This window comes from Vigna unguiculata, chromosome 3, assembly GCF_037176805.1.
Source record: "Vigna unguiculata cultivar grain cowpea cultivar isolate G323 ecotype 2 chromosome 3, ASM3717680v1, whole genome shotgun sequence".
Lineage (NCBI taxonomy): Eukaryota > Viridiplantae > Streptophyta > Magnoliopsida > Fabales > Fabaceae > Vigna > Vigna unguiculata.
The window spans coordinates 26,791,144-26,804,933 of NC_140794.1; the positions used below are offsets into that span (position 1 = coordinate 26,791,144).

Sequence of the window (13,790 nt, forward strand, 5' to 3'; positions counted from 1 at the left end):
TCTCCCAACAGCAATAGTGGTAGCATAAGCTAAACATCCAAAGACACGTAGGTGATTTAAAACAAGTGAATGACCGACCATGCACAAGTTCATAAGGGGATTTAAAATTTAAGGAAGAACTTGGAAGTCTATTGATGATATGAGTGGCATGTTTGACAACAAAAGACCAGAAACAATTTGGCAAATGTGCCTGAAATAATAAAGCACGACTAACATTTAATAAGTGTTTATGCTTTCTTTCAACAATGTTGTTTTGTTGAGGAGTCTCAACACATGTAGTTTCATGAAAAATGCCATTGTTGGAGTAAAATTCATTTAAGAGAAACTTTTTTCCATTGTCAGATCTAAGACACCTTAATTTTAAAGCAAATTGATTTTCAATTAATTTTATGAATGATGGGAGAACAATCTTGACATCAGATTTAGCTTTTAAGGGATGAATCCAAGTAAAACGCGTGAAATCATCCACAACTGTTAAAAAGTATCGAAAACCATCAATGGAAAGAGAAGAAATGGGACCCCAAATATCGACATGAATGAGTTCAAAAAAATTGGAAGTTTTACTAATGCTGTTGGGAAAAGGCAACTTTTTCTGCTTTGCATAATGGCATGTATCACAAGGGTGAAAACTAGTGAAAACTAGTGAAAACAATGTCATTATATATGGAAGATAAATGGTGCAACACTTTGTTGGATGTGTGTCCTAATCTAAGGTGCCAGAGCATGGGACTATTATTGGCTGTATGAGAAGTGTTGACAGCAGGAACAGATCCTGATCCAGTAGGCTTCAAATCACTGAAATCATGTATATCTTGGAGGTAAAATAAGCCATTGCATTTCTTAGCTAGACCAATCATCTGGAAAGTGGATTTCTGCATAATGAAACAAGTTATATCACAGAAAATGATCATGCAGTTATTTTGAGAAAGAAGCTGAGGGATGGATATTAAGTGGGCAACAAAATCTGGTACATATAAAACATGATGAAGAGTGATTTTGCCAAGATTAATACTACCAGAAAAACGAGCCAAAACAGTGGTATGATTGGGTAGTTTAATCTGAATAGGAGTAATAGGCTTTAAAAAATTAAAATAACATTTAGAAGGACATATGTGGTCCGTTGCACCATTGTGAACAATCCAGGAAGAATGAGAAGAAACAGTACCTGAAGAGTTATGGTGAGAACTTTGAGTATGATTCACAGAAGACGAATTAAGATTGGACTGCTGAATAAGGGCCATGAGAGCTTGATACTAGTCTTTGGAGAAACTGAATTGATCATGGGAAGATTCTTCAACCAGGTTAGCAGGTTGGGAAGGTGTATCTGGAGCTACTTCAGCGAAGTAAACCGATGCAATGGTGGCATAGGAATTTGTGCGTCCTGATTTTTTATATCCAGCATGGAAACCAATTCTCCAATAACAAGTCTCAATGGTATGATTAGTTTTCTTTCACTTTTCACAAAATTTGATGTTCTAGTGAGATGACTTTCCAAGATTGAAGTTTTTGGACATCCCAGTATTGGGTTTGGTGAAGGTATTATGCTTGGAAGAATCAGTGGACTGAACAGAAAAGGCAATAAAGTCTTGAGACATAGAAGAAGGAAGATTACCCACAAACTCGCGTTCATGTTGAAGGATCATTGAGAAAGTTTTGACAATTGAAGGCATAGGATCAATGATCATCACTTGGGAACGAACTTGGGAATATTCATCGTTAAGGCCACGAAGGAACCGAATGACGTAATCATCTTCCCTTTCTTTTTGGAGTTTAGGAATAAGATCACAAGAACATTTCGAGGTACAGTTGCAGAGAAGGACACAACGATAGATTTCAATTTCTTTCCATAAGATCTTTAAACGGGTGTAGTATTCAGAAATGGTGGAATCACCTTGCTTACAATTCTAGATTTGATCTTGGAGGTCAGCAATCCGAAACTTATTCGCATGAGAGAAACGTTCCTTTAGATCTGTCCAGATTTCTGAAGCATAAAATGGACTGCTTAATAGCGGGGTTCATGGAACGCGTGAGCCAGGACATGACCATGCAATTGCATCTGCACCAAGCATCGTAAAGAGGATCAGTAGCTGCAGGACAACGAAGACTACCATGAACAGTTCTTGGTTTCCAAAGCAACGAGCATCTCTCATTGCCAATGATGAAAGTTGTGTTCAGTCAAAAGGGGAGAAACGAGAACAAGGATAGGGTTTTCACCGAAATGTAAGTATAAAGGATTGGCCGAATTAACAAGATGATCCAACTGTGGGGTATAGTGGCTGGAAGAAGCCGTGGTTGATCAAGAAAATTGAAATGCGAAAGATAAGGGGGTTTAAAAATCTGATACCATATTAGTGAATGATGGTATATCATTTCTCATTGCATTAGAAAGATCAACCCAAGGTTAAAGGGATACAGTGACTCAGTTATATCTAACAGAAAGAGAAAAGGCAAAACAAAAAAATGCATAAAAATGCACAGCAAAGACATCACGTGACAGCAAGGGTTATGCTAACAGAATAGCAAAATCATGTTCTAATAGTTAGCCCCTAGATGGGTAACCTGCCCTTCCATGCTACTAACTTTCTAGTCCTTTGTTTCACCCCAAGACTCAACCCTATCCTCAGTATTAGTTTGGGGGTCGATCAGCCATAGCATTCTCTCACCATTTTCTAATCAACATAGACCAAACATCTTTCTTTTATCTGAAGGAAACTTCATTGCTAAATGAGGAGTTAAAACTATGGCCCCAGGGTGTTTAGACACAGCTTGCCAATCAACACATTATATGAGAAGTTGGCCTACTCTAAAAGGTACCTCAACCTGATCTCTTGATTGTTCCTTCCTTTGTCAAATCCGGTTCGCAGATCCAGATAGCAGCGCATGTCAACTCGTTCTCCTGAGATACTAAAGATTTTCTTGTTGTAAGGGACGGTAGAGTCCTCTGCTATGTCCCTCTTGACGAAGGTTTTTTAATATAAGATATTGACTAAGATCCCTTAGTTAATCAATATTTTGCTTATGGCATAGTCGGCCAACTAAATAAAGATCACCACTAAATCATATTGATCAAACATGCTCTTGACTCTCCTCTCTCTTAGATTCACCGTTGTAAGTGCTCAGATAAGTCTCTTCCAATAGCATATTGTGTGAAGGACCTCCCTCAGTGGTCAGTCTCTACTTCTAGTGCACTACGTTCATTTGTGCTATGGCCAAGGTTTCAATGATATCTGCAATGTTTGCTTTCATCTCTGTTTGGTGGGGTTAGGACCTTCCTGCGCGGTGGTGACAGCTCAACACTAAATGCCTCGTCCAAGATTCTGAACAGAGGTGTTCAAGGGGGTATAGTTACTGCCCCTTGTTAAAAAAAATAAAATTTCGTACTTTCCTTTTTTAAAACTAATTGGGAGTGTTATTGTCTCCAAAATGATGGTTTTAAAGAGTGACCGAGAAACCCATGAGAAACCGATAATCTTCGAGTTAGTATATTCTTTTATAGATATTTAAAATTAAGTTTTTCACCTATTATTATCTACACATAGTAATGAGGGTCAAAAAATGATAATCTACAGGACTTAACTTAAACCAAATATTTATGAGTAAGCAATTTTTTTCTCAAGTCAGGTAAGTGTGTAAGAACCCTATTGCTAAAAAAGTGATATTATTTAAACTTAAACTTGTTATAAAAAAATGAGGTAAATGAATATATTATAGTATACGATATTTTGAATACACTCCTTGGTGAGATACATAGAGTCTAATAAGTATGAGAAAACACAATTTCATACACCTCAAATCAAAAAGCTCTAGCAAGTGAGAAAATCGTTTCATTTCATTGTAAACACTTGAAATCCCTAATCTTCACTTTTGCAAAGACATTTTATTCCCCGACGTCCAATTACAGCATCAAATTGCCACATTGGATAGCGAGGGGAATGCACATCTCGGCTTCAGTTAAAGATCGCCAAACACATTGGAAAATGTGCAAGCAAAAGTCTCTAAGAAAGCTGAAGCCTTTCCCCAATCGAAAAAAAAAACAACTAATGTACAAAACAAAATTATCGAATCGAAATCTAGGAGAAACACTAGTTAACTCAGTCCCTTAGATGTTCAATTAATGTTTGCGATCATTCCCGCAAATCATTACAGGTCTGTAGGCTCATCACAGTTAACAATAGCACCAACCTAATCACACGACCGACCAGAAAACAGAAATCAATAGCAGAAAATTATAAATTTGGAAGAAAATTTAATTTGGTTGATCCAGCGTGCTACCACAACAAAGGGATTGTGGATCTAATCTTAAGAGAGTTGTACGTGTCACAAATCTCAATGGTTCAAATAGATCTTTTACTCTAACGAATTACATCATCAGCATGGAAAATGCATTCTCATCCACAGCAGTAATTTGCTGTGTAGGAAGGTGTCCTAAGATTTTTCCAATTTCATCACATGATGTAACAAACACAAATAAAGAGAGCTTCAAGGCCACTAACAATAAACAAATACTCATATAATTCATATGCATCAACATACAAAAACTTAGACCTGTGATTATGGTACAAGGTAACCAAAACTGTAGGTTTAAATTTCCAACACACCAACCCAACCCAATTTTGCAACAGAATGTTGCTCACTATAATTCCCATGAAAGAGTAAGGACATTTTCTCGAAGGCGAATCCATGTAGAACCAATAGTCATAGATATTGTATACAATAAATCTCAATTACCTCAGAAAAAGTTTGAAACAAGTGCAAACAAAAATCTTAAAGAAAACTCAAGCATTTCAAATACTAACACCCAATTGAAACACCAAAATAATGATCAATGAACATAAGAAACGCATCACATTATGCTTAGATTACATAAACTCTAAACAAATGTAAAAATGCCAAATAGAAAACTTGGAGCAAAATTAGACAACTCAGTCCCTTAGATGTTCATTTATGTTTGCGATCATAGCCGCAAATCATTACAGGTTGTAGGCTCATCACAGTTGAAAATAACACAACCGAAGTTATCCAATCAACGAAAAAATGCAAATCCATAATAAAAAACTAATGCTTTGGTAGAAAATTGAATTTAGTTGCTACAGTGTGCTCCCAAAACCAATGGATTGTGGAAAAGATATTAAAGAATAACACAAATAACTATTGCTTCAAGGGAACGAGTCGAATGGGAATGGAAGTAATCCTCACCAACCTGATAAAGAAGCCTACGATGATGTGGTGTTAGAAAAGTTTAAAAGAGACAAAGGAATGTGAAACCCTAATTTCATATACAGATGTTAAGAAGAGGAGGCAGAGAGTCGGAGAAGTGTGGTTTATATAGTGAGGATAGGACAATTTTAAAGGAGGAAGTTACACCTGGGATGCGTTTTTAGAATTTTGATAGTTAAATATTATTTTAATATATTTTTTAAATAGTTTTATAAAATACTATTAGTTAAAATAACTATTCTTCAATAAATATAAAAATAAATAAATTAAAAATAAATACATAATATATTAATTATAAATATATTTTATTTTTAAAATATAATTTTTTTTCCATATTTAAAATTGAATAAATTCCCTAATTTTAAACCTATAATAATAATTTTCAAGTTTTATCAACAATTTGTATATAAAATACTTAATAATTACTAAAACGATAATGAATAATCTAAGAAACTATTATTTTAAAGTTAAAATAATTCATATTTCTAATACATTATTTAAAATAATTATCATTTGTTTCCATCAACATTGAGAAAGTTGATTTTAATTAAAATGTGTTAGAATAGCTCTAAAATAATATAATTATATATATATATATATATATATATATATATATATATATATATATATATATATATATATATATATATATATATATATATATATGATATTGTTCTTTAAAATTTTTTAAATATTTTATTTATAAAATAATACAAAAAAAATTAGTAGAGAATTTTTTTTATATTGTTAGAATATTTAGATATTAAGAAATTCTTATGATATATTTAGTAGAAATATTTTAAGTTGATGACATATAAATTAAACTTTATGATGTATGTGTCTTTAGTATTGTAATATAATAATATATGAGTTAATGATAACATTAACTCAAATTATATAAGATGATTAATTTTTTAGAAAATGATAAATAAAATAAAAAAATATATTTTCTTGTTACTAGTCTTTATCATTTTGCTCATTAGATTTATTGTTGACAATTTTTACATCATTGTTATTGATAATTCATTGATACTTAAGAAGAATTCATCACTAACACCACCTTTCAAACTTAACCTCACATGTATCAACTAAGACATTGCACCAAAAGAATAATCAAGACTAACCTATTTCTAATGGCACAACACACAACATTGATTTTGATCAGCATATCAAACTACTTCTCTTCCTCCCTTGATTAGAACCCAACCTTGATCAGAACCTAACTTTGATACCACGGTTGGGAATCACATAATAGAAAAATAATCTCTTAAACAGAAGGACACCCATAAATAAGAGTAGAAGTATAAATAAAAGCACATAAGAAATTTAACATGGTTCGGCATCTCAAAGCCTACATTCACAAATACTCAACAAAAAGTATTATTAATCAACACACAATTTTTCTGACATAAATTACAAATCTCCATACAATTTTTTCTCTACACACCCTTCTCGTTCAATTTTTTTCTCTACAAAAACCTTCTCATGCAATTTTTTATGGACAAATCTACAAACCATATTGTGCAATTTTTTTTGAACAAAAATGCAAACCCTTCTTGCGTAATTTTTTGTGGACAAATCTGCAATCCCTTCTAGTACAATATTTTGTGGACAAAACTATAAATCCTTCCATGACATACAACTACCTAAGTCTCTTATACATCCTAGAGACCTATTGAGTTATGATGACAACTTCAAAAGCAACTCTTTAAATTTATATTACTTTTTTTCTACTCTTTTTTATATTATTCGATGTTAAACTTGAAAGTTTTGAAATGGTTGAAATGTCAAGTAGGGGGTTTGAATTGGCTGGTTAAAAATTTAGGCAATCTTTAAAGGCTAAAAATTGTTTTTAAATTGAATCAATTTGATCACCAAGTTTGGATGCAAAAACTCTGGACAGTATACTTTCAACCAATCAAAAACAGAGTTAGTCAATTGATTTTACTAGACAGATATTGTACTGGTATAACCAATCAATTGAATCAGAAAAACAATCGATTGAAATACTGGGAAAAATACAGAAATGCAGATTTGCGATTTAGAACAAGAATAATGGAAAAGATCAATCAAGACAAGTTCTAATTGATTATACAAACATGCTCAATGCTGCAGATGTCACCAAAACACTCAAGAATACGAAAAGGATTGTTTAAATCCAAGTTCTTTAAACTTTAAATGATAATGCAAGAGAGAATGGTTAGAGAAAAGATTGGAGCACAAGATTTTTATACTAGTTCACTCAAACCTGAGCTACATCCAGTTTGTCAAGGCAATTCGAGCCTGACTTTGCACTATTTCAAAAGATTTACAAAGTTTACACTCTTACACTTTCAAAATAAGCAAAAACACACACAAAAGACTCTTAAATTACACAACAATCACAACAACACAACAAGACACCTCTTGCAGACCTGGAAAACCACCAAGCACACACACACACAAAGCTTGAGAAAGATCAAACCTCGGTGGTAGCACAACCTTGCCTACCACAAACACCTTCTCCAAACTTCAACCATAAGCCAAAAGCTCCAAGAATTGATCCAAGATCAATCTTTAACAATTGCAATCTGAATGATCACGAAAGAGAGATAATTCCAAGGTTTCCAGAACAGTTTCGTGCTAAAAAATGGTCTTGTTACCTCTCTTTCGAAAATCACAACACTTATAGTTAAACTGTTACGAAATTCAATAGGTTGATTTTAAAATCAATTGGTTGATTTCACTTAACTTAAGTGAAATCAATCGATTAAAAAATAAATCAACTGATTGAATAAGTCATAGTTTAAAACTTTTGCAGCTAACCTTTTAACCTGTTGAAAATCCATTCAACAAATTAAAAGACACATTTTAACCTGTTGAAAAATATTTCAACAAATTAAAAAACACAATAAAGACCAAATACATCAAATGAATACTACAAGGTCTACAATGTGAATTACAAACATCAAGCATTCTTTCCTAATGATTGATCCATATGGAGGGCACGCGTTCAAGGCTTGTTCAACATGAATACCATCAAATCTCCATAACTTCATCAATGTAGCATGATTCCAAAACAATGGCTTCAAGTTAGTTCAACAAAGCTTAATCAAATCTTTATGAAACACACCATCCATGTTTCACATGTCAACGTTCTCCCCCTGATTTGATGAATCCAACCTCTATCTTCCATTGCAAATTGCTTCCATTGGGATGAAGTCAATCTCTATCTTTCATTGCAAATTGCTTCCATTGGTTGGATACCATTGAGTTGATGAAGTGCAACCTAAACTTGAACTTGTGAACCTGAAAATTTATTTCCAAGAGCAACACACATAAGATAACAAGCACACACAGATGCATATTCTCCCTCGATCAATAATATGGATTCAATTTCAGATTTGATTATTAATTCCATTTTTAATGCTTCCAATTTAGTCCAATTTGATCAATTTCAATTTTTCTCCCCTTTTGGATTCATCAAATAGAACGAATGCATTAAGAAAACAAACATAGAATTATATTTCATTGATAAGATTGCATAATACAACCAGCACACTAAAATAGAGAATAAAAACAGAAACGGATGTAATCAACTGATTGAAAATTATAAACAACCGACTAAAAGCTAACACACTCAGTCATCCTGAGGATCATTTCTTGTCTGTAATGAAGTCATCAAATCATGGATATCATGGATTTGGTCATCCAATGCATTGAATCTCTCATTGCAATAGTTGTGATGTGCATGTTGAGACACATTGAGTTCATGCAGTTGATTCAACACCACCCTCTCAAATTTTGACTACACAAGGCCTCTATCCTCTAGAAGGTTGTAGGGAATAAGGTCCATGGGTCCAGTAGTAGGTTTTTCCTCTTGATTTGCACCATTTGAACCAACTTCATGGTCATGTGCACCACCAACTACAACACCAGCAACTGTCCATCCATTTCCCACCTTGAGAAAGCCCATTTTCTGTAAATTTTGGTTGGAGGTATGATTGAGCAGTCCAGTTGACTCTTCCAACTCATCCTCTACATCAATCCCAAAGTACTCTATGAATTTTGACACCAAAACCACATATGGCAGCCTGAAATTTGTGAGCCTCTTGGCCTTGAGCATGTGATCACGAATCACATACATCCAATCCACTTGCACATTGTGTTGGATGTAGGACATGAGGATCAAATCTCCCTCATTCAATGTAGAGTGGTTGCTCCCACGTGGAACTATGATTTTTGTGACAATCATAGCAAGAAGCCTTTGATCTACGTTGAGTCCACCAATATGAAAGTGTTTGATCTCAGCAACAGGATTCCTCAAGCATTGGCCATAGTATTGGACCTTGTTGAATTCTTGAACAGCCCAATTTCACCTTTTCTCACTTGCACACCCCTTGCTTTAAGTCCAGCCACATCTTTCCAAGCTTTCTTGTTGATCTTCATGCGGACACCCTTGATACTTGACAATAACTCATCATTTTTTAACTCCAAGTTGGCGAAAACCACTTTCACCAAGTTTGGATAAATATTCCCTAAAAGTTCAAGGAAAGACTTCAACCTTTGATGCTTGAGTTATTGAAATAGGCTTTCAAAGCCTTCAGCCCTCAACCACGAAAACCTCAGCACTTTAGGAATGTTGATTTGCTTTCTGTTCATCTCAATGAGGAACACTTGGATATTGTCCTCATGATCTTCGAACCATGCCTCAATTCTCCCATTATGTTCTTAGTTTGGAGACCTTGGGGTATGAGGAGTGGAATGTTCATCACCAGATTTGGTGGCTCTTTGTTGACGACGAGGCATGATGAGTGTGGATATGGTTGTTTCTAAGAGATGTATGATGCAAAATCAACAGTTCAAGTGCAGTATTTCTAATTGAACAAACTGATTTTCAGAAACAGTCAATTAAATATTGCAGATTTATCAAATTAATTTGTTTTAGGTTACCCAAGCCAGATTAATGTAGCTGATTATAGTATCTCACATATTCATGATGTTTCCAATGAGTTTTTATTAGTGAATCAGTCAGTTCAGATCATGTGAGTTGCATGCACATTGGAATTACACACTACAATGCTTTTTGGTCAAACAAATAAGAAAAAGTAACATATGGCTGATGAAATAACTGTTGAGGTTAGATAATACCTGACAAAAAGATGCTTTCTTTGACTGGTTCAACTTACATAGTCCAAAAGTTTATGTTTCAACCATATTCAGCTTCAATAGTGGAAAGTGTCACACAAGCTTGCTTTTTTCTATTCCATGAGATTAAGCTTGAGCCAAGTAGATGACAAGTGTCACTTGTGCTTTTCCTATTCAATTTGCACCCTGCATAGTTAGAATCTGAAAAATCACTAAGAGTTATGCTAGAATCACATGGATACCATAAACAAAAATTAGTTGTTCCTTTTAAGTACTTTAAAATCCGTTTTACAACTTTTAGGTGTGACTCCTTTGGATTTGCTTGAAACCTAGAACATAAGTATACACCAAATTCTCTATTTTGAACTTTTTCAACAAGTCAAAACAGTATTTTAATTGACTTAAAAATGTTCCATGCTTTGCTTGACTTGCAGCCTCAGAAAGTAGGTAAGCCCACCCATCATGGACATCTCAAATTCTCCCTGCATAGTTGCAAAAAACTCTTCAAACAATGTGTTTTTATTTGAACCAAAGATGATATCATCAACATACACTTGAACAAGTATAACATCACTTTCATGCTTTCTAATGAAGAATGTTTTATCCACTGCACCTCTAGTATAACCTTTTGATAAAAGAAAGTTACTTAGCCTTTAATACCAGTGTCGTGGTGCTTATTTCAAACCATATAAGGCCTTTTTCAATTTGAAAACATGGTTAGGATAGAGATGATCCTCAAAGCCAAGAGGTTGTGATACATACACTTCTTCATTTAGGAAACTATTAAAAAATGCACTTTTCATATCCATTTGATGCAATTTAAAGTTACACATGCAAGCATATGCTAAGAGTAATCTCACAGCTTCTAGCCTAGCTACATGTGCATATGTTTCATCAAAGTCAATGCCTTCTTCTTGATTATACCCTTAACAACTAGTCTAGCTTTGTTCCTTACAATGTTATCATCTTCATCCATTTTGTTTATAAAAACTCATTTAGTTTCAATTATATTCATATCATTAGTTTTAGGCACTAGAAACCACACATCATTTCTTGTGAATTGATTGAGTTCATCTTGCATAGCAACAATCAAATTACTATCATTCAAAGCATCATTATCATTTTTAGGTTCAATTTGAGATACAAAAGCAACATGTTCACAAAATCCACTTTCAGATTTGATTTATTAGTTCAATCATGAAACACATAGATCCAATCCACTTGAATGTTATGTTGGATGCAGTACATGAGAATCAAATCTTCCTCATTCAATGTTGAATGGTTGCTACCACGTGAAACAAAGATTAGTGTGACAATCATATCAAGCAACCTTTGATCTACCTTGAGACCACCAACATGGAAGTGTTTGATCTCACCAGCTGGATTCCTCAAGCATTGGCCATAGTATTGAACCTTGTTGAATTCTGGAACAACCCCAGTTTCACCTTTCCTCACTTGCACACCCCTTGATTTGAGTCCAGTCACATCTTTCCAAGTTTTCTTGTTGATCTCCATCAGAATCCCCTTGATACTTGACAGCAGCATGTCATTTTTGAACTCCAAGTTGGTGAAAAACACATTCACCAAGTCTGGATAAATTTTCCCTGAAAGTTCAAGGAATGACTTCAACATTTGATGCTTTAATTGTTGAAATAGGTTCTCAAAGCCCTTAGCCCTTAGCCACGAAAACCTCAAAACCTTAGGAATGTTGATTTGCTTCCTATTCATCTCAATGAGGAACACTTGGATGTTATCCTCATGATCCTCAAACCATGCTTCAATTCCCTCATGATTTTCTGGGTTTAGAGACCTTAGGGTAGGAGGATTGGAATGCTCATCATCAGCTTGGGTGGCTCTTTGACGATGAGGCATGATGAGTGTGGGTATGACTGTTTCTAAGAGATGTATGATGCAAATGCATCAATTCAAGTGTAGTATTTATAATTCAAAAAACTGATTTTCAGAAATAGTTGATTAAATGCTGTATATTTTCCTAATTAATTCATTTTAGGTTACCCAAACTAGATTAATGGAATTCAATACAATATCTCACGCATTCATGGTGTTTCCAATGAGTTTTTATGAGTGAATCAATCAGTTCAGATCATGTGAGTTGCATGCACATTGGAATTGTACACAACACATGTTTTTTGGTCAAACAAATAAGTAAAAGCAACACATGGCTGATGAAATAACTGTTAGGAGCATATAGTACCTAACAAAAAGATGCTTTCTTTGATTGGGTCAACTTTGCAATTCAATTCATTATTAAATGTATAGTTTAAGTAAAATCAACACATTGAAAAGTAGAATCAGTCGATTAAAATAACATCAGAGCATCAAAGATTAAAACCAGAATCTGGTTAAGTGAAATCAGCTGACTGATTTTGAAAATCAATCGATTGAAAATCGTAAAATTGAACTTTATTTTTTCAGATTCAATTTTAATGAAATCAACATACTGAATTGTGAAACCAGCAGATTAAAAACCATAGTAGATCAAATTTTCATCATTTAGTGGCAGTTTAAGTGAAATAAACACGTTGAAAAGTATAATCAACAGGTTAACAGATCATGATTTTTGCAAGCAGAGGTAGATTTAAGTGAAATCAACACGTTGAAATTAAAAATCAACAGGTTAAATATTACAGTTTTCAATTTTCGCATACAACAATTGATTTTTATGAAACCAATGCGTGAATACATAAGATTAACATGCTTAAAACACATCAGACCACATTCTTCATGTCTAATATGCCTAGTTCAGTTCTTATCCTGTTAAACCTATCTCTAGCCAATGGTTTTGTAAACAAATCAGCCAATTGATTTTCAGTTTTAACAAATTGAATTTCACAATCTCTCTTTTGAACATGATCACGAACGAAATGATGCCTAATTTCTTTATGCTTGGTTTTAGAATGTTGTATTAGATTCTTGGTTAAGTTGATGGCACTAGTATTATCACAATACAAAGGTACCTTACTTAGCTTTACACCATAGTCCAAAAGTTGATGCTTCAACCATATGATTTGTGCACAGTCATGTCCAGCAAGAATATACTCAGGTTCAGCAGTGGAGAGTGCCACACATGCTTGCTCTTTGCGATTCCATTAGATTAGACTTGAGCCAAGTAAATGACAAGTGCCACTTGTGCTTTTCCTATCCAATTTGCACCCTGCATAGTCAAAATCTGAAAAACCACTAAGAGTTATGTTAGAATCACATGGATACCATAAACCAACATTTGTTGTTCCCTTAAGGTACGTTAGAATCCTTTTTGCTGCTTTAAAGTGTGATTCCTTTGGATTTGCTTGGAACCTAGAACATAAGCATACTTCAAACTGCATATCTGCCCTACTTGTTGTAAGATAGAGCAAAGACCCAATCAACTCTCTATATTTGGTTGAATCCACTGGTTAGCCAGCCTCATCTACATCCATAAGGCA

At 34.0% G+C, this 13,790-nt stretch overlaps 4 non-coding genes across 4 annotated transcripts; all 4 read right to left on the bottom strand.

Annotated features, from left to right (window-relative positions):
- Positions 1 to 3,872: 3,872 nt before the first annotated feature.
- Positions 3,873 to 4,014, bottom strand: LOC114180014 (small nucleolar RNA snoR136). Its single transcript, XR_003603592.1, has one exon. It is a non-coding gene; the product is annotated as a small nucleolar RNA snoR136 (small nucleolar RNA).
- Positions 4,015 to 4,085: 71 nt separating this feature from the next.
- Positions 4,086 to 4,170, bottom strand: LOC114180029 (small nucleolar RNA SNORD25). The gene has a single exon (XR_003603606.1). It is a non-coding gene; the product is annotated as a small nucleolar RNA SNORD25 (small nucleolar RNA).
- A 191-nt stretch (positions 4,171 to 4,361) lies between these two features.
- LOC114180066 (small nucleolar RNA snoR31/Z110/Z27) lies at positions 4,362 to 4,457 on the bottom strand. The gene has a single exon (XR_003603640.1). It is a non-coding gene; the product is annotated as a small nucleolar RNA snoR31/Z110/Z27 (small nucleolar RNA).
- A 459-nt stretch (positions 4,458 to 4,916) lies between these two features.
- LOC114180032 (small nucleolar RNA SNORD25) lies at positions 4,917 to 4,999 on the bottom strand. Its single transcript, XR_003603608.1, has one exon. It is a non-coding gene; the product is annotated as a small nucleolar RNA SNORD25 (small nucleolar RNA).
- Between the last annotated feature and the right edge of the window lie 8,791 nt (positions 5,000 to 13,790).